At 48.9% G+C, this 9798-nt stretch overlaps 1 protein-coding gene across 3 annotated transcripts in view; it reads right to left on the bottom strand.

Annotated features, from left to right (window-relative positions):
- The window catches only part of ZBTB44 (zinc finger and BTB domain containing 44), a 69067-nt gene that overhangs the window by 384 nt on the left and 58885 nt on the right, over window positions 1-9798 (bottom strand). For all 3 annotated transcript variants that reach the window (XR_016459635.1, XR_016459636.1, XR_016459637.1), the window contains 6 exons: window positions 4212-9797; window positions 2057-2136; window positions 1880-1962; window positions 1299-1379; window positions 658-765; window positions 4-308 (listed from right to left, as the gene is read on the bottom strand). The gene's annotated coding sequence lies outside the window, so the exon portion shown is untranslated. The remainder of the gene's footprint in view (window positions 1-3; window positions 309-657; window positions 766-1298; window positions 1380-1879; window positions 1963-2056; window positions 2137-4211; window position 9798) is intronic.

Here is a 9798-nt window from a genome sequence, read left to right as displayed (position 1 = left end):
TACCTGGTCTGGGTGGTTCTTCATGGGCTTCTGGGTAACCATTCCTCTTCTAGGAAATCTGCAGCACAGACCCTCCAACCCAAATTCATTTCCATGTGAATAGCTGTCCAAGGAGGAGGCTGAGCATCACAAATGGAAGTACTCCAACACCCTTTACCTCTTCCCTATCTCAGCAGCTGCACCAGGCTCTGACTTGCAGCTTTGGGCATCCTCAGGCCCCCAGCCCATTCCAGTCCAGAGAGGCACAGCTCCTTTGTGCTGTACTAGAAGAGGTGCTGTCACAGGCAGTGCTGGAAACAGCTTCCCACCTGCAAACACACAGGGACAGCACTGAGCTGCTGCAGTTTCTTCTATGGCTGGCACAGGGACTGCTCTGTGTGCTCAGCTGCACTGCTTCCTGCAGCCAGGAAAGCAAACCCTAAGGAAAAAGCAGAAAAGCTGAAAAAAAGAAGAACCACACACCCCAAGAGACACTGCAAGGAAAAAAGATAGAAATACTACAAGCCACCAACAGCTCACAACCAAACCATTTCTCAAATCCAAAGTCCAGCCTGGACACAGGGTGCAGATGGATTTGTGCAGCACACAGCTGCTCTCTGTTTCTGCCAACTTCTTTGTCTGGGGGACAGAAGGATTTTAACTGCTTCATAGTCTCACCAGAGCTCTGCAGAGGCAGATGTGGCTGGCAAGGTGATGCATTGGCCAGGGTGTGCCAGAAGCACAGCTGCTAGGGCTCGTAGGGGGGGGCCTGTGCCTCACTTCTCCCTACAAGGAGACAAAGAAACATCTTTGTATGCTGCAGCATTGTGTAAGCACAGATACAAGCGTTTACTCTGGGCAGTCACTGACCAGGGTCCGTGACAAAACACTCACACGTGGGCTGTGTGCCAGGGTGACCCCACAGCTGCAGCACTTGGTTCTGGCCACGCTCTCAGCATTTGGAGGAGAAACACTCAGACTGGAGCAGAACAAGCAGGGTGCAGTGCATGAAACTGCTCCCCAACCTGAAGGATGGATGCTTGCAGGGGAACAAGAACTGGCTGTAGTCACATCACAGCTCATGCACACAAGTAGGGAAGCAGCAGGCAGCTGCACGCAGCTTGCTGCTGTGCTCCTCCTGAGGCTGGCCTGGCTCAGCACCTCTTGTTTTCCCAGAAGATACAAGGAAGCTGCCATAAGCACAGCTCACATCTCCAAAGCTGCTGGGGTGCTCACACAGCTCTCCGTGGGAGCTTGAGCTGCCCAGAAGTCTCCCCTCTCCCCACACCCACTCTTGTGGTTCCTGCAGGTTTTCCTACCTCTGTGCAGACCCTCTGTCCAATGCTACTGCTGGGTGGGATCCTGGTCCAGTGCAGGCAAATCCTCTCTTGGTTGTCTCACTAGAACAGAACCAGAGGGGAAAAGTCAGTCATCCAAACTCCAAAGTCGCTGCTCCCCACCTCCTAACCCAGCTCATGCTGAGAGGGGCTCAGCCCCTGTGGGGACAGGCTCTTTGCTGAGCAGGCAGGAAGAAAAATTGCTTTCTGAATCCCCTTCATCAGCATGAGAACAGAAACCTGCCCTGGGGCTACAGCTGCCTTTCTGGCTGCGGAGTTTCCACCTGCAGCACTGGGAGATGCCTGCCACAACTGCAGCAGTTTAACAGCTGCAGCACACTGCACAAATGGGTACAGTTTGCCACAAGTACAACTGCTCCCCTGAATTCCTGCAGGAGTTAAGGGAGGACAACGACCAGAAAAACAGCCCTAGTATTTAGAGCTTTGTGCTGCCTCGCAAGGCTGGATCAGGCCAGAGTCCTCTGCCCATCATCCCCCACGAGCTCTTCATGCAATCAGACAAATAACCCAGCTTCGGAAACAAGAGAAGATCAAACAAATACCTGTCAGCACCCACCCAGGCTGCTACAGAGCCTTTCCTCCACAGAGTAGATCGAAGTCTTCTAGACCAGCAGCACTCAAACCACTGCAATGGGCAAGAAACAAACACAGCATCAGAGAGATGGAAACCCAGCAGCCCTGCCTCACCCAGGAGTGGGTGGGCTCAGCCACAGCCTTACCTCCAGGCAGCACAGATGAGTGCTCGTTCTCAGCTATCACCACGGCAGGCTCTGCACTAAGCATCATCTGCCCTGAATTACTGGGGAAAGAGAAAGAAGGTTTCTTAAAAGCCTTTTTGGCTCAAGCATTCATTTCGTCCTTGCTTTTGCCAGCACGCTTCCTTTATGCCCCAAACATAATGTAACCAGAAACTAACTACCAGCAAAAGGCTACATTCACTTCTGCTGTGAGCCTGCCTCCAATGGAAAGCTCCTTCCTCCCACCACTGTGGGCTCCCAGTGCCACCCACACCAGAAGGGGAGACTGCAAACGCTGGATATCATCATCTGATACACAAAGGAGGCAAGCAGGGAAAAAAAAAAAACCACACCACACTGATCCTTGCTTTGGATGTGTGTTTACTGTGCCTGTAACTCGAGATGAGTTGTGTTTGCACTGCAGTCAGTCTTGAGGGTTTGGCAATGCAGAACTTGGAGTGGCTGGGACAAGAGCTGAAAACAGTAATGGATGGCTGAGCTATGACTCCAGCAGCACCTTCACCTTGGCAGAGAAAGGCCAGCACCCTTAAGCCTGCCTCCAGGGTTCAATAACCTGGGTCAGAGTATTGTACAGACAAAAGGAAGGAACCAGCGTAGAACTGCCCTACCCCAGAGCTTTGCAAGCACTTGCTGCTTTGGAGCAGCATGATTAGTGCTTTGTTTCCCTCCTTGCCCAGCTTTTGTGCTCACATCTCCTGCAGCCTGGTGAGTGCCAACACAGTACTGCACCTCCCTAAGCTACATCAAGCTTGGAAGCCTCTATCAGGACTGGAGACCTCCAGGCTTGGGACTCCAGTGATGAGGCACAATTAATTCCCTAAATTCCCTCCCCCTCCATTCCCTACAGCCTCACACGAGAGCACAGCAATCTCTCCCCTCACGTGCTTTCTTCCCTGCTGCTATTGCTGGCTTCTTGCAGCCCATTAAAGCAAGCCAAGGAGGAGTGCCAAGAGCAGGATTTCAGTAAGAGACAAAGCCTGCAGTTAGAGATCAGCCCGAGGAGAACTGTGAGACATGCAATGGGGGGTGGGGGTGAAAGGGCTACCAGAGTTCTGGGTGCACCCAGAACAAGTAGGTCCTGTGCAGTACTAAAAGCCATCAGAGAAACCAAGGAAATCCCAGCCAAGACTCCCATGGCATCAGAACAGCACGAAAATAAAGTCACGCAATGAGCTGGCCTACCAGATGCCCTCTGTGCCCCAAGGCAAACAGTACAGGACTACTCAGAGTTCAGCTCCTGCTCCTACAGAAGTCATTTCTTCATGAAGAAAAAAAAAATAAATGAATAAAAAAGCGAGATTAAACCAAGCTGTGCCCTGGAGCTCAGACCCCACTAGATGTCCCTCTCCACCAAGGCACAAATGCTCCTGGAACATCACCAGGAGGAGGACGAGAGAAATCCAAAGGCCAAAGGGGAGGGAGCCAAGGGGAACAAGTGCAGAGAAAAGGAAGGAGCAGGCAAGAAAGGGAAACAAGTGTAGGCAGCACCAGATGGAGAAGAGAGCTAAGCAATCCATAGCAGCTGGCTTTGCCTGCAAGGTGCTTAAACGAGGTACTGTGGGGGGGAAGTGACCCATAGAGTCCCTTTGCTTGGGCTGAAGGGACAACTCAAGGAGTTTCCTCCAGCAGCCCACTTGATGTTTTTCCCAGTTCAACCAGGAGGCCCCAAATCATTCCTCTGTGCTGTTGTTCAGATGATTGCCTCCAAGTGGCAACGTGTCAGAGGAAACAGCCCTCCTGCTGCTCCACGTTAATAGAAACAAGCTGACAGAACCCAAAAGGTGTTTCATTTCAATACAGGGTGCATCTGATACCGTGGGATTTAGGTACTATTTGGAAGGAAGAATGGGCTTACACTTGCCATCCTCTGCATGGCATAGCCCAGCACTTAAACCTACCACAACAGCTCATGCAGCACATCTGACATAACATGTATCATTTAATACAAGCTAGAAAGTATGTAAGCTCTGAATCAAAGGAAAACATCCCACACAATTACTTGTAAAACCTATTTACACAGCCTGGCCGTTCCATGGACATGCACAACAAGAAGACCATCCTTTAAGATGAATAACCTCAACCCACACAGCAGACTTTACACTATACACTTACTCACCTTTGGATGGCTGTAGGCTCACTGCTCTTAACAAATACTCTTAACAAATTGGTCCTCCTTCGTTTCTGTGATCAGCAGCTCCAACCTAGCTGATGCTCCTGGACTGGGGCTCCTCAGATCATGGGTGCACTGGGCAGAGTAGGCCTTATCTTCTGCAGCACAAGTGTTAGAGCAAGAGGAAGACACCTCGCCTCCCCTCCAGCCTTTGGGGAATGTCAAGTGACACTGTTGACAGATATGGCAGAAGCTACAGAGTTCACAGAAAGCACCTGATTGAACACGTGCATCCCAGCTGTCTGGCACAGTTGGCAGCCATCTCAGGAGAAACCCAGGGCTGAGACAGCAAAGCAGGGACAGAGGTGAACTGCCCAGATTCAGAAGCAGACTGACAGAAAGGCAAAAGCTGAACACTCTGTGGGAGGGCTTTCCAGCAGCTGCCACTCAACACAGGGCAGACAAGTAAACCTCCTGCACAGCAAACCAGAGCTCTCACCTAACCTAATGCTATCCCTCTCAGAGCTCACAGTGGGAAATAAAAGTGACAGCAGTTTTATAAATAAAGAGCTCACTGTCACCCACAGGGAACACGAGATGCTTTGGCAGAGGCAGGTCTTGCAGTCGCCTTGTTTTAACTTCAGCTGTTATATGGTTCAGCCGCTCTTCTGAGATGGCGGCTTGGGCTTCCTCCAAGAAGAGGAGTCTCTTGCTGTATGTTGATGACCCTAAAGAAAAACACCACCACCACCAGGAATAGAGTCAGATGCCCATTTTGAAGATGAACAATTCTTCTGGTCCAGGTGTACGCATCATCTACCAAGGGAGGCAAGGAAGTGTGGTCCTTTCCATGCTCAGAGCATGGAGTTTTTCCCTCCTACCTTGCTCACCCCAAAGACTTGCAATACCCTTAGCAAGAAGAAAGCCCCAGTCCTTGATTTCTGCACGAGCATTAGAGCAGTCAGAAAAACAGACATAAGAGAAAATATAAACCTGAAGCCTTACAGCTCCAGACTGAGTTCTAGTATTGGCCAGCATAACACTGATAAAGTGGATTTCTATCTATTAGCACTGAAATACACCAGGCCTACCTATTGCAGAAGAGAAGACATCCACCCTATTTGATTTACAGCCTCTCCCCAGAGGACTGCTGATGGGACAGTGGAGGCAGACAACTGCCCCTCTGAACAGCCAGGTTCAGCATCCACAACACAGAAGATGGCTGCTCCTCCTTATCAACACAACTGGCAGCTCAGAAGAAACAGAGAAGCCTCTTTGAAACACGAGGGTCCACACTGCAGTTTGGTTGTTTCCATACCAGAAGCATTCACATTTTAGTGCAGGACCATTCAATCCACCTTGGGACCAGGCTTCTGAAATGAATTCTTTTTGTGGCAGACGTCAGCACTGCAAGGCTGTGCCTCAGAAGAGGTCTTCTGCAATCCTCACAGCAGCCCAGTCTCTTTGTGCAAACACTGTTGGCTACAGGCACGTTAAAAGGCTCAGAGCACAAAGCAGGAGACATTTTGTAATGCCATGCAAGTGGATGGACAGTGCCTTCCAGAGAGGAGCTTTATACCTAACGCAGCACTGCCCCTCTGAGCAGCAGCATCCTGGGGTTCATTGGCACAGGTGAAATCTTTCACATCTGCTGCACTTACAGTAAGAGGGATGACAGCTTCTTTACGAATGCGCAGAGCTTCCAAAGAAGAACAGCATGGAGGGTTGCCGTGGAGACTGCAGTAAGCAATGTGCTGCCAGATGACTGGGTCTCATACCACAGCAGGCATTTGCCAGAAGGGTGATCTCAGCAGTGTGCGCTGCATTATCAAATATTCCTTGATGGAAAGAGTGAGTCTGTGTAAGGAATCGGGTGAATCAGGCTGCACAGAAGGTGGTTCTTTATGTTACCAATTAGTCACGTTCTTGGGCTTTGCCACCACACAAGTGGCATGGCTGTGGTTCTCATCAGAGCAGGGCAGCCTTTCTTTCCAGGGACACAAAAAGCAGCAGGGCTGGCATGCAGCACTGGGCTGCAGGGACCACAGACCCACCAGCCGCCCTCTGTTTCACCACAAGAGATGCGAGTGAAAGATCATCCACTACCTCTGGTCAAACCACAGCAGAGAATGGTGTCAAACAGCCTTCTGTCAATTCGGGTAAAGCATGAAGCAGCCTCCTGGGTGACTCCTGATAGAAAACAAAGCTCCCCATCACACAATGTATTGCACTACCACACACCTCTCAACCACTACCAAGTGCCACCCTTAACATTTCTGCCTTTATCACATTTTATTTTAGTCTTGTCCCTTGCACAATTACATGTTAAATATTTACTTGCCCCTTCTCATACTGGCTCCCATTTGACAGCATCTCCAAGGCCTGATCCCACCCATCCTTCATGGAAGGTAGCTTTATCCCATCATAACCCATCCATTTAGCAGATGATGTTTTAAGAACAACTTCAGCATTAGCTGAGCTACTGGTTACACAGCATTGGCAGCGCAGGAGGATAAGCAAAGAAAGCAAACCATGGGAAAATCCTCAGATTGTTAAGAAAAAGCAGGATTCTCAACTAAGTGCTAGGCACAAGCAAAGCCAAGAGTAAAGAACAGCTATTGCCATATGTTCAGTTTGCCATTTAGTTCAACATTCCAAGGGTAATCTTTCCCATTTTCACCATTTGGAGATATGCTTACAGGCTATAGAAGAAGCCTTTCCACAAACCTCTAATTTCCAGGAAGACCAACAGGCCTTGGTGCTCAAACTACCCCAACTATCAATGCCTGCCAGTCTTTGAGACACTTGTCCCTATATCATGATGTTCTCCTATCCAAAGCCTTTTCGTTTCAGGACAAACATCAAAGTGACACCAGAAGAGTTAACCAGTTCTCCAATAACATGATGAGCATTAACCCACTGTAGCTTTATGCTCTCTTCCACTGTGGAATCCGGGAGAGGAACAGATCAGGTGGAAAAATGAGGAAAACATTTCTCATAGTGAGAAATCCACCAGGCCTCCCAAGGGAAGCAAAAAAAAAGCTCTGATGCTTGAGTCACTTAAAACTGGACCAAGTACAGGAAAAATTAGTGGAAGGGAACAAGCCTTCCCTATTGTGGGGAAAATGGAGAAGTTGGATGACCTCAGATCTTTCCCATCTCCAGTTCGCATGGTTCCAGAAGTGTGAAAGCAACTCACACAGTACGGAACAGGTAAGTAGATGAGTGGTTGTTGCTATCAACCTGCCACAGAATGAGCCAACCCAATCAACACAGCTCATGCAGCAGCAGTCAGGACCTGGACTACCAGGACCACACTCAGCTTGAGGTGAGTAGAAATGTCAGCATCTACAGGAAAACCTACACTCTGTGCAACAGTCAGGGCACAGCAGCTGCTTTTGATGGGTGTTAATATTGACTGGTTGAATCTCCAAGATGAAACACTTCAGACAAATATTATCTGACAATAAATTCACACTTTGTACAGTGCAAGTGTCGAGTTCAGGTGTTTTCAGACAGATCCTTTTAGTCACTCACAACATCAACGGCTTCAGGAGAGCAAATAATCAAAGAAATATACCCAGCAACACTGTACAGGATGCTACTGGCTTTGCTGTTTAAGAGCCGCCTGCTCCAGGAACAGTAACCTATTACCACCTGGAGAGAGGAAGAAAATCCCACTGGGAAAAGTTCCTTCCTTGATTATCATCAGCCTTTCACACATCTTGGAAACAACTGGTGTTGATGCCTGGAAGATACTGACTGGATAGCCCATTCATTTAATGGCAAACCCTGACAAGCGCGAGTTAACTCTGACACACGCTGCAGCCATCAGAGACCTGCACTGACCGACCACAATATTCCCTGATACACCAGCAGATAAACCCAAAGGCATCAACTCTGAGTCTACCAGGATCTCTGTAAGGCAGCAATTACCCGTGCAAGGACACTTGCCCTTGACAGCAACTTGGCAGAGCAGCGAGGAGGGCTATTAGATTGCAATTCTAGCAGAGCGCCAGCTTGCTTGTTGAAACATGGTATTTGCAGTATGATGAATTCCGATTTCAAGATAATTTATAGCCTCAGTAAATAAACAGGCTTATGGCTGTTTAAACACTGTTTAACAGTCGTATACAACAGCTCTGGGCAAGCACACTGAAGAACAGAGCAGTTGTCTGAGCTGGGAAACAGACAGCAATAGAAAGCAAGTGAAATCCAAAATACTTCCCATCAGAAATTAGTTGTTTCCTCTCTCAAAACCAGGATGACCTCTGAACGTAGTTCTTGTTCACTCTTCTCCTCGTGTCTGTGCCAGAAGATCAAAATCTTTTGTGGAATGATGTTATCCTGTCACCTTTCATGGGGTGCCTTTTGCAACGGCTGATCCCAATCACTGCACCTCAGCTCACACCAGTTTTGCTCGTCTGTTTGGGACAGACGAGTTGTCACAAGTAGTGACAACCTTCAGGTTTTCTAAAATGGAACTGACAGACCTGGAAAGTCTGGAGATAGCTTTAGAAAACAAGTTAAGACACCTTTGAAACCAGGGTTGTAGGATCTACTTTTTGCTCTGTTACCAGCGATGTTTTTGGACTGAAGAACATTTCTGCTCCTTCCCTACCCCTGTTTAATACACAAACATGCTTACAGAGAAGTTGCATGAACCTGCTGCTCCAAGAACAAAAGAAATCATTAGGGGCTGGAGGCACCAACCTGGGAAAAAGCAGCCAAAAGGGAAATTGCAGGGAAGAGCCACCCTACAGATGCTGAAACACACCAACCCTCTGGACAGTGGAATTATTCTGGACAATGCAAGGGGCTGGATATTCCCTAGCAGTCATGGGATGAGAGGAAAAGGAAAATTTTAGCTGCCTACCAAGGGTTGCTCCCAAGAGGAAGGCTCAGATGAGTCTCTTCTTCCAGGGAAGGGACAGTACATCCTCCCTGCAACCAGCTTATCACCCCACTGCAGCACACAGGAGATGTAGGAACAGCCCTGCCAGGAGCACAGAGGAGATGAACTCATTCCCTCCCCTGTGTGCTTGTTCCTATAGATCAAGCCACTCAGAATATTCATCCCATGTTTCGATTGTGCCTATGGGTCTATTTGGCTTTCTGCTCTGAATAAATTAAGAGCCAGGAAAGGGAAACTGCTGAACACAGCCAAGCCATTTTACGGGGCCAGAAACCTTGCCACTCTTGGACAGCAAATTCCCACTCCAAGCAATGCTATTACAAGGTCAAAGCAGGGAGCCATAGAATTTACTGGTGGGTTTGCTGGCACCTAGGCCAGGTACAGGGTCAGCACAGCAAAGAGAGCTCAGCAGGAGGAAGCTAGAAGGGGGTTTCAGTGATACATTACACCATGGCTGAAGCACAGCATGAGGGAGAGACAACAGGAGCCACCAGAGATGAGCGAGAAGACAGTCCTGCCCATACAGGTTGTGAATAGCCTCTGACATAAGGGTAGCTGAGTTTCTTGGATGAAAGACAGCTTATAAAGCCACCTGCCACTGCCTTACTGAACCCCCAGGCAATCCTCTCAGGCCCTCCATTTTCCTCTAAAGACAGGACAATAGCTCAGAACTGCCTC

The sequence above is a fragment of the Phasianus colchicus genome, chromosome 23, assembly GCF_987193195.1.
Source record: "Phasianus colchicus chromosome 23, bPhaCol1.hap1.1, whole genome shotgun sequence".
In the NCBI taxonomy this organism is placed as follows: Eukaryota; Metazoa; Chordata; class Aves; order Galliformes; family Phasianidae; genus Phasianus; species Phasianus colchicus.
This window is presented reverse-complemented; position numbering and strand designations above follow the sequence as displayed.